The 11,942-nt window shown below is 33.1% G+C and overlaps 1 long non-coding RNA gene across 1 annotated transcript; it reads right to left on the bottom strand.

The window, feature by feature from the left end:
• Positions 1-6,101: 6,101 nt before the first annotated feature.
• Positions 6,102-8,417, bottom strand: LOC126927679 (uncharacterized). The gene is made up of 2 exons (XR_007715771.1): positions 8,328-8,417; positions 6,102-6,215 (listed from the first exon to the last, which is right to left on the bottom strand). It is a non-coding gene; the product is annotated as an uncharacterized LOC126927679 (long non-coding RNA).
• Between the last annotated feature and the right edge of the window lie 3,525 nt (positions 8,418-11,942).

Below are 11,942 nucleotides of genomic sequence, written 5' to 3'. Positions count from 1 at the left end.
AAACGGGATCGACGAAGCAGAAAATACGAGTCCCGTCGGATGCAATCCGACAGTTTAAAATCTGTTGTTCTTGATATCCGATCCTACTTTAAAATCGAAGCGTTCGTAAACCGATTAAAATCATAACTGCTTAATTACGATAATCAGGTGAACTCATTGGCCAAGGATCAAGGGTCTAGAATTAATATCGAGCTTAGTTGTTGGGTCACAAATAGGTCGTATACACCCGCTTGATGGCTATTCGACGTGCTTTGACCATAAAGGTTCGCAATACTAGAGTATCTTCAACGAAACGCAGTGTAACGTTGCAGCAGACAATGAGAGGCACCGACGTGAAAACGTACATACTTCATGGCTGCTGTCCCTTCCATTCTCGCTTTCTTCTTAACTGACTAAGAACGAGGAAAGGAAAAAAGACTTGTTCTCGACTTTTCATTTCATCCCTTACGTTACACGAAGGCATTGTCAGCGTCTCTTTGAGATTTTGCTCGGCGCGTTTCTTTCGCGTCGCCTATCGTCGATGCGCGATATTATTCGATATCAACGAAACAACGCCATTAAGACACGTATGGTCTCGCCCTTGTAACGCCACTGTGGCTGAGAAACTATATTACGCGTGATATAAAACGTATTATAGCAACGTGATATAAAGCGATAAAAATTATGTGGTTTATATAGTTTGTATCTTCTACTTCTTTTAAGACAGGGAAATTTATAGCGGCGAGCATTTGTAGAGCGACAAGTAGGTACATACGTTGATTTTTAAAGGCTTGTACAAGATTTTTAAGCGGAAATTCAATTTCGTTGGTTTCTGTTTAATTGGATTTGAATTTTTAAAAGGTAATGAATTTTCCCGATCGAACTGTTAGTTTAAACGCGGCCTTTAATTGTATCACGAACATTATTTTACGTTACTCTGCAACGTTTCCTCTATGTAATATATTCAATGTTTGTATACGCGATCTTCGCCTTAAGAATTACTCAAATATTTGGTTTTAATACGAAGGATTGTTTTAAAGATCATTTTCACCTCTATAAATATTTATTGTGTAAACCGTGTGTATAATTTGCGTAAAGCTTAAAAGATTTCCAATTTAACATTCGCACGTGAATTAAGACTGTTACTTGGAAAAATCATCGAACTCAAGAACCACACTCTTCCTCGCGTTCAAACTTATCCGCCTGTGCAGTTCGTAAATTCACTTCTTAGGTTTCTAATGAATTTTCAAAATAAACCTTCAACCTATCTATGTATGTATCTATACGATTAAACAAACCGTGGATTTTTATGCATTTCTAAATAATTTGTAGATATTATTCTAAATATCCATGGAACTATCGATTAAAGAATTATTATTCACGAGAATATAAGAAACAAAGATTATTAAAGTTATTTTATCTGGTATTACATGCGTGTAATTCGCGAGTCAATAACTTTATTTAATTATTTTGCTAAATTGATTCCTCGTCTCCTATATTTGCAGAAAGATATTTCTGTTGCGTCAAATACGTTTCCATTTTATATTATCTTCCACAGAGGTACTACATACGTATTATCTTTCTGTCTATCTTAACTTCAATTTTATTAACTCGTCGCTTGTTGACTTTGTCAAATGTCCTTTGTTTACTTTGAAGTTGCGAAGCACGGAAAGCTTCCTAGGTACGTGTCCCACTCAGTCTAATAAAAAACGTTCAGGTGCGCGAAAAAGAAAAACGCAAAGTTCAAACGCACGCTAATAGATGGCTATATTTAAAAAATTACTCATATTAAATATATTAAGGGCTAAGTGACTTCAATTTTATTAGCTCGTTTCCTGCTGTCTTTAATGTTGCGAAACAGGAAAAACCTTCCTATCGCTCTCATCTAATAATAAGCATTTGGGTGCACGAAAAAGTAGAAGATTCAAGCCAGGATCAACGGAAAGTTTTACTTAAAAAATCAAATATGAAGAATCGAAAAACTTTTATTCATCTCCGATATCTATTCATCTCTCCGAGATGTATCTTGTTAAGATTATCCTCCTTCGAGGATTAAACGCTTCATGGCTATATAAAATGGTAACGAGTAGCGCCCTCTTCTAAAGTATTTAAAAAACAGGAGTAGGTCAGTGTGAAATTAAATGGCTGGAATTTTCAGCGATTTCCATAGACAGTGTCTTTGAAATACCTAATTCTCGCTGTTTCACGTATAAGCGAAATAGCGCTCAGCTTTCCAGCAAAAAGCAAATAGCTATATTCTGTAGTATTTGAAGCATCGACTGGCGAACAAATGCGAGAGGAAAAGTTTCGTGAAATTTACATCTTGAATTTTGTTATTTCATTTAACGCAGAGGGATTGGCGTCCGCTACGATCGATACGTTGGCAGATTTGCCTGCGGTTTCTAGCGATTGTCGCGACGATTCTAATTGAGTTTTGCGAAAGAAATGAAATTAAACGTTGGCCGTTAATCGATGGCTGGAAAATAAAATGGATTGCCATGATTCGTCGTATCCCCCGCCTTTTGTTTCTTTCTCATCTTTCGCGTTTCACGGTCTTCACCAATTACTATATAGAGCCGTACTTTTCTGCTGGCAACTTCAGTTTACGAGATTAAACATTAGCTGGTCCCGTTTCGTTTGATAAAACTGACATCTCATATACGACCTGAGGCATTCTACGAGCTTGGCGCAGGTTTAATAGAAATGTTCGGTAAATATGGACACAGATAGCGAATGTTACTTGTATAAACATTCACTCTGATCGAGAACTAAAAAATCTGGAATTTTCTGCTCTTGTGCTGAATTACAGTGGTTCGCGAAAATATTTGAATATCCCTGCAAACTCCTTGTGGACATATTATTAAGAATATCTTGATATCCTATCGATACTGTGACAAGATTAACGTATTATTACAATTTCAAACGAGTATGACAATGTATGTAAGAGTCGCAGGACATTTACTGCGATTAATTGTATGTTTGAGACTACTACTAATGTTGTATACTAATTTTTCGTTAAGCATATGTTTGCAATAAATGCCTTGCAACCTCTATATATATATATATATCGAATTGGTTTCAAATTTTCCATAATGTATTAATAACAAGAGTTCTGTAGAAAACGTTCGAATAATGTATTCAATTACACGTAATTGATATTGCCTATTTAATATAATCGGAGAAATAGTCTCATTCATTTCATAGTCAATTCATTTTAAGAATTAGCGGGAATACGAGTACGTAATAGGAACTTTAATAATCCCAGAATCCCATAGGCAAGTAAAAAGAAATAATTTAATTGAATTTGCTTTAGTTCGACTTTATTTCTATTTCTTATTTAATGCAATTCTATTTTATTTAATTTTAATTTCCATTTTTCTTTCATTTTATTAATAATTTAATATAATCCTAGCTCAATAACATAAATCATATAAAAAAGGATATATAAATAAATCGGTACAATACGATGCAAGCTAAATTTATGTACCAAAACTTTGACAACACCTTATAGATACGATAACTAATTGGAAATTAAGTAAAAACTACTTGTAATAACCCGCATTGCTTGTCAGGTAGGAGAAGATATTCAATCAACAAATAATTTCGCTACGTTCGAAATCTTCTCGCTCCTTAATCCATTTTCTTTCTGATTACAATAAACAGCATTAATTCCGTTCTCGATTAATTAATTTTATCAGTAGTATACTTATATCATTCTATAAAACATTAAATAAGTGACATTTAAGTTAAAAAATTATTTGCATATTATTATTTATACACTTTTGTTTGCATATATCATTATAAAAATTAATGGAATAAACTAATAGGATAACATATTTCTTAAACAAATGGAAAAATGAAAAGTCGATGGATTTTCATTTAACAAGCGTGTATCATTTGTAGCATTATGACAACTTAGCGATCCATTTGCTCAGCAAGTACTATCTTCAATAACTAAATCCTTTTAAATTAGTTAAACCTTCAGTGTCCTATTTTCCTATTCACTAAACGACATTTTTAATACGAATCAATTCGTTTCGCTAAAGACACTAAAAATTGATTATTAAAATAGAACTATACATTTTATATATTTTACACTAGTTCTCGTTGTCATATGATTACAATGACCTTAATGAATAAACGATCCTAAACAGCAACAGCATAAACGAGCTTATCTCAAGTATATCAATATTATACCAATATGTAGAAGTTTATATTTCCAAAATACCTGTCTTTAAAAGTAAAATAATAGCAAACAAGGCAGTAAATAAAGTAAACGATCGTATTGCTCAACAGTCTTAACAAATAAAGCAACGATGCTAAAAGTAACAAAAATTGCTCCATAGCATATGTCCTCACAATTAAATTACGAATTAAAAAGGAGAATAAGAGTAAAATTAACAAATCGAATGTAAGCAAATGAAAGAATCATTCTGTATTATGTTTCCCTCGCTAGTGGCGGGATATTCAAACTTTTAATAATGATAGCGTCTCTTCAATCAAGAAATCACACATCCAAAAACTTTTACCTCGTAATAACGGTATTATTATACCATCGAATAAGTAAAAAATTAACACTCACCAAGAAAACGGTATAAGCAACGAAGATTTACAGCTTGGCCTTCGCGAGACAATAGTGGTGGTTGGCGCCAGACAAGTGGTCGAGAAGAGTATGCCCTACTGCACAATCATAGGCGTAGATCGTGCACCCGAATTGTCCCGTCTGTCGATGGATATTACCTGCAACGACCTCCGTGATACATTTCTTGCGCTACGCGAATAGGTGCACCTGTTTGCGTGCCACTTAATATCGCGTACGCACGAAACAGCTCGAGAATTATCCACGAATTTTACGAATTCGCAGTTACTAATCGCTTACCAAACGTCGATTATGTCGTTAGCGCTTGAAAAGACATTCGAATGTAATTGTTGCAAAAGATAAAGGACCTTTGTAAAATAGACGATCCAATTCCTATCGCGTTCACAGTCGAAGCGGTACTGTGAGGCTCGTTGCGACCCGGCGTCCCTTTATACGATCGACCCCCGAGCTCAATAGCCAATCACCGTTACGCATTCTCCAACGTTCAAAATCCTTCCGTTGGATCCACGGACGGCCGATGTCAGTTATGTGAGGGGGTAAACATGGACGATCTGAATTTGATTCAATTATCCAAAGCGAGAGAAACGGTGTTTGAGTGGTGGCGCGAAAATTACCGATTTCGTTGCGCATATTGACAAAGTTATGGCGAGGGATCTGTATGGTATGTACTATATAGCTTTTCTCGCGGGCTATGTTTCTTTATATTGTATATCGAAGTACGCACCTAACGTTTCAAGAGAAGCTTTGCATGCCTTGTATAACTTGAACTGTAGTTTAGATTTACAACTTTACTTTAGTCTTTATGTTTTCTTACTTTTCAAGAGGTAATCTGCGATACTTGTAAATAGATACTACATATATATGTACGTTAACTTGTAATGTGTAATATTCCTCTTTGGTTAGGTCTATATTTTCTAATGTGACAAATATGTGTATGGTGGCCATCTTGTACAAGTAAACTGATATTTTTAGCGTAATTTTACAAATTACAAGTCATAAATTATTCCTTTTTCCAAACAAGGAAATATACGAGAAAAAATAGAACAGATTCTTACGATTATTTTTGTGAAGTTTTGTAATATACGAATTAGCATTTTTTTTTTATTTTTTTTTTTTTTTATTGCATTTGAAAAAATTATGTATTTAAGTATTCACGAGAAAGGGGAGACAGAAAAGAAATGCAAAGATGGAAAGTTTCGAATATGTAAAACGTAGTGAAATCCGTAAATGATTTCATAACTGCTCTTGAACATTTCTTACAAACAAACGAGTCATCTCATACTTTCCTACAGGAGAAGTACATATTCATCAGAAAAAATTCCATTGATGTTGTCTATGAATGCTTATGCATCCAGCGAAGTCTGTGATCATTTTCTTTATCTGGAAACATACGTTATAGTTTTGAAGTTATAGTTTTACATTATTTGTTCACAATCGTTATAAAAAGACCGGAAATGTATTCAGGTCACGCACATGCTTTACTGCTTTATACGTACTATCGATGTTAAAAAACAACTCGTACCGAAAGGATTAATATAATTTTTATTTAAATTTTTTATTTCGTATTCATAGACGAAAACTGTGTTGTGTTGTTTGTCCGCAAATATGTAAAACGATTCCATTATATTATAAAGTTCTGAAAATCGATAGTTTTCGTTATACATTTCGTTAGTTAAAATAGTTAAATGACTTTCCAGAAACAAATCATGCTTCATGGACATTTTGAGCTTAGTTAGCGTAAAAGTTAAACCTTGTTCTGTAATTAGTTGTTACATGAAATTAAATGGATTTCAAGTAGCTGGTATGTAAATGATACTTAAACTAACATGTAATGCTTAAATCGTAAAATAGATATACATGTAAAATCAGTTAAATTTAGGGAATCAATATCGAATCAATATCAATAGGGAATATATTAAGTCAAAGATTATTTGAAAGAATTTCAATTTCACTTCAAACTTGAAAGGATATTTCAGATCAAGTAAATAACAAATTTATACCGGTATAGTGATCTCATGTTTCTTGAATTCAAACAATTTGTGTAATCGGTACGAGAATGTATGCAATATGGGATATTAAAGAGAATCGCATTAGGCATTATTGCACCATGTACGTCATAAATCGTCGATGAAAGCTCTGAAGCGGGCAAAAAAGTTTATAGCTTCGATAAATAAACTGTTCTTTGTAAATGATAGGTTAAAAAGTAGGTAATCAGCATTAATATCAATAGGATATTCCATCGAATAATTTTAAGGATCTTTGTATTATAACATATCCTTTAGATGAAAGATAATTGTTAGTTTTATAACGAAGAATCCACAAGTGTTTCTACAGTAACAAAGTAATTAACGTTTCCTTAAGGGACTAATTCTTGTTACAGATTTCTTTCACCTTCATCTTTGAAACTATTCATAAATTATATTTATATCTTTCAAAATATCACATCCTAATCCTTAATAATGCTCACAGTTTTGTAGTATTTAATATCTTTTGATTTATTCGAGATTTCTTCAAATCTAATACAGAATTCAAAATGTTTCACGTATTTATTATAGTCTATAGATTATGCTTACAGACTTGGTTCATGTATGTACGTATGTGTATTATACATTATTGTATTTAAGAATTTATATGATCGTCCCATGAAATACCTCTAGTCTGTAGGAAACAGTCTGTTGCTACTATGGTTTAGATGAAAGAATATTATGACATGTCGTTTAACTGTATGATACCATCTATTAATGTATCAACGATGACTTTAATGACAGTCTAATAGATATTGCGCTACAACTTTGATCGACGTGACTTATTTCTATGATGCACTTCGACAAGCTGATTTCAGCCAAATCAAGTCAAACGAAGTTTCTTATGTTTAATATTCATATAAACTTACTATGCATGTACGTAGTTTGTTTCAATAGCATCTACATAGTTTAAGAAACTAGTTGATGACGTTGTTTCAATAACACAATCATAGTGGTTTTTAGAATAATCATGATTCGAACGCAGACTATTAGGGGATGATATGTTTTAAGAACAAAAATTATAGTTTTCCCTTCTAAAACATGAGATTGAGATTGAAATAATTTTGAAAGAAGAGCAAAATAATTTTAATTCTTTAACCATTTAACTCTACCTTAATAACAAAATACAAGAACGTGTTAAGTATACATTATTACTAATTTAATTATTTATATCACTAATAAACAATATTCTTAATTCGCAATTCTTATATCATTGAACTATACTATTAATGAAATGATTTTATATAACTTGCAATTCAATGGAATAAAAACATGAATGAAATATTTAAACATACCTACGTACATAGATTTCCAATAATTTTACGTAACTTTATGAATTAACACGTTACAATATATTTTGCATATATATACGGTATATATCTGTTACATTTATCAAAAATGATTCTTGTTCAATTACATTCGCCACTTATATCGCGGAAGCGTAAAATTATTTCAAACAATATGAAAATAATTTATCGTGAAAAATATTTTACGTATTGTTTCTCGTTTTTATCGTAAATTAAGCACGTTCCCATTTCTTGCCATAAGAAATAATGGATAATAGATAACAACAGCGTAACGAAAGTAAAAATTATTGTTCATTCACGTTTTGAACGTAATTTTATCAGCTGTACTTTTTCAGCTACTTTGATTTTACTTAATTTCAAAGAACATATTTAAATAATAGCTGGCTTAACGTATGAAATATAACGTCGAAATATTACCGCGACTGTCTTGAACAGATTTCCGCCTGTAGATGACTTTAAACGTTTCCGTATCTCGTAATTTGCGAGAAACGAATCTCACATACATTTCTACGAGACCTTGCTCTGTCCATCTTGCAGTTCCTTCCTTGATTGACTTTCAAATTTCCCCCTGGATTCTAGGCTGTTTCTGTCATATAGAGTGAAGAGTTCGCTGGCCCTCGAAGCAAAGAGACAAGCACATAGAAAGTCTGCCTTTGGGGTTGGAAGTAAGCATAATTTACGATACGATGATCTAATCCCTTCATCACGCTTGGAATATACATGGTTGCCTGTAAAAGGACGCAGTTTTATATTCAGCAAGTTGCAAAGAAAAGATCTATGTCATTTTGTGATCTTATAGTACTCACTCGAGAGAAAAGTAAATTTTAATCAACGTTATATAATATTGATGAAATCCAATTGCTGGGTCAAGAAGAAGAGAAAAATATCCTTCGCCATTCATAACAAATATTTGACTTTCTGTTTTAATATACTGCGGGCACGAGAAAATATTTGCGCGTGTCCATATTTTCCAATGAACCGTTTTCCTATCAGCTTTTATATTTCAAATCAAATCCTTATAATCGTATGAAAGTACCATTAAATAATACCAAGTTTAATACGTGTATCATGTATTTATATTCATATTATTTAAATACCTTTCCTAGTCACTGTATAACTGCCATCTGTGGATAATACATAATTCTCTATTTATTCCTTCTGTAGCCGATATTCCACGACATGCATTATTTATTGATTTGTACGTGTGTCCACAATAGGTAGATTTCTCTCTATGTGTATTCATAAAAAAAAATTCGTTGGATTCAAATCAGATGATGGACGAGATTATTTTATTGGACACGTTTATTCTATCTATTCTATCGAGGGTTCGATTTAAACGTTCGATTTAAATGTTAAATAAAAAGTACGGTATATCAAGTAAATAGGATTATTGGATCTACGCTTATCAGATATTTTATACTTCTCTCATTAAACATGTACTACAAATTTACGGAGTTTTAGATTACTTCCTTGTAACATTCTCTCTCTCTCTCTCTATATATATATATATATACAAATATGTACATATATGTAAGATAGTAATCCGGGGATAATTCAGGGATCTATTCTGTAGTCTGAAAATCGAGTTTTTATTATGGAGTAAATAATAAAATACAAAAATAAACAACAATTAATATGCGTCTATAACAATAAATAATACTTATATAAACGGGAAATAAAAAGTCTTTAGTACAATGTTTACCTGAAAATCGAGAATCGATTTTCAACGTCCTGAGCTACCGATCTTCCTTCTTCAGTCTTTAAAATTTTAAATAACTATTCTGTAACCTTGTCTGTCTCTAATGTAACTGTCTGTCCGTCCGTTCGCGAAAAATTTGCTTCTTAAAATGGTCGTCCATAAAATAAAAGAAGGTCTGTCCGTGAAACACAGCCTGTCGTGCAACCCGTAAAACAAAAAGAATCCCTATCCTACAGGAACTCTAGGGAGTTTACACCGCCCCTCGAATGGGGAGTGAAACAGATTCCCTTCAGATCCCCGATTACCGTTATCCACTTCATATATGGAGTTTGAAATCCTTCTTAGAATTATGAAAGGTCCTTTCCTAATTTCTTCCAGCTTATTTCTATTCATTTTTTTTCCGTTATGGGTGAAGACCATATCACCGATTTTAAATTCGTGTTCTCTTCTTTTTTTATCGTATTTTTGTTTGTTGATTTCGAAATTTCTTGTTGAGTTTTTGAATGCTTCTTCTCTGTCTCTTTTTAGGTTTATCTTATTCACCATTATTTCCTTAGGGACGATTTCAATCATTTTTCCATTCAGTAAATGATTTGGGGCAAACCCCGTTACACTGTGTCTGGTGTTATCGTTTTCTTCTACGCTTTCTTCTGTGATTTTTGTCCAGTTTTTCTTATTTTTGTCTGAATTACATCTGATCCTGTTTACTAATGTTTGATTTACCCTTTTGTTCAGTCCATTGGAGGATGGGCAGTCTGTCGAGGTGAAAATTAATTTAATGTTCCTTTTCCTCCTATACTCTTGAATTTCTTTGGATGTCATTACTGGGTATCGGTCTGCAAGGATAATTTTTATGGAATCAGTTTCTCCTGTCGAGTCTATAAGTTTTATGATATCTTCTGTGTGTTGTGTTTTCGATGTGGACATAAAAACAGCCCTTGAAAAATGATCGATGAGTATGTGCATGTATTTCTTTGGTGAGTTGTTATTGGGTGAAATCGACCTGGGAAATTCAGTGCTTCATAAATCACACAAGGTTGTTTCTTGGGCAGTGGCTCTGGCTTTCTGTCCAATCTTGCGTTACTCCCTTGTGTTTTTTTTCCCTTCGTCTGATATTGCCCCAAGAATCCGATTAACTCATTTGTTGATTGTACTGTTTCTTTATCCATTTTATCTTGAATGTGTATGGGTAATCCAATAACAATTAGATTTATCCCTGTCTCTTCAGAAGTCTTCCTCCTTACTTCCAATATTAATCATTCCTTTTTTATGGCATATTCAGTGAATGAACCTGAAATGTATTTAAAGTTATAAGTGTATCGTACTGCAGACCAACCTTTATTGCCAGAAGCTTTTTGAACTGCCACCTTCCAATTTTCCCAGTTGTATTCTTCATCCTTCAGCAGATTTGCTTGGTACCATTCTGATGCTGTTTTTCCCAAATATTTCTTCAAATTCTTGATCCTTTTTTCATCAGTTTGGATTTCGTATTTTTCGTATTCGGTTTCATACTCATATTAGAGTATGGAAGGGATGCGTATGTGAAATATGAATATTTCATACTCCAATCTGTGGCTTTTTGCCTTCCATCAAATTGTTTTATGACAAAGTCTGTGCCTTCTCTCTCATGCATGTTTTGTTTCTGGAAGATCTGTAATAATGTTTCTGTTTGAAGATTGGGCTTTTCGATTTCGGTCTTTATTTTCCTTGTGGGGATTATCTCCGATTCTTCTAAGTAAATATCTCGAAACACGAAGTTTAAACTTGTACCGATGTATGACGCTGCCGTTGCGTCATCCATCGTGAGTGCAATGTTTCTGTAATGGCTTACCTTGGTTAAGCTGTTTGCGGCTTTCTTCACTATCGATAAACTGAATAATCGCGGACGATGATCTCTTGCTTGATATTCTGGAGGAAAGACATCACATACTTCATCTTCTGGTTTTCTTATGGATTCTTATGCATTCTATTTTCTCCCCCTTGCGTTCTCGTTCATGGCGATACGTAGCTTCACTTCTAACGGCATGGCGTAGTGAAAATCGATTTGTAAGATCGTAATTTGGTGATAATTCAGGGATCGATTCTGTAGTCTGAAAATCGAGTTTTTATTATAAAGTAAATAATAAAATACAAAAATAAACGACAATTAATATGCGTTTATAACAATAAATAACAATAATTATATAAACGGGAAATAACAAGTCTTTAGTACAATGTTTACCTGAAAATTGAGAATCGATTTTCAACGTCCTGAGCTACCGATCTTTCTTCTTCAGTCTTTAAAATCTTAAATAACTATTCCGTAACCTTGTTTGTCTCTGATGTAACTCTCT

This window comes from Bombus affinis, unplaced genomic scaffold (assembly GCF_024516045.1).
Source record: "Bombus affinis isolate iyBomAffi1 unplaced genomic scaffold, iyBomAffi1.2 ctg00000197.1, whole genome shotgun sequence".
Taxonomy (NCBI): Eukaryota; Metazoa; Arthropoda; class Insecta; order Hymenoptera; family Apidae; genus Bombus; species Bombus affinis.
Note: the sequence above shows the minus strand (reverse complement) of the source record. Positions and strands in the feature narration are given on the sequence as shown.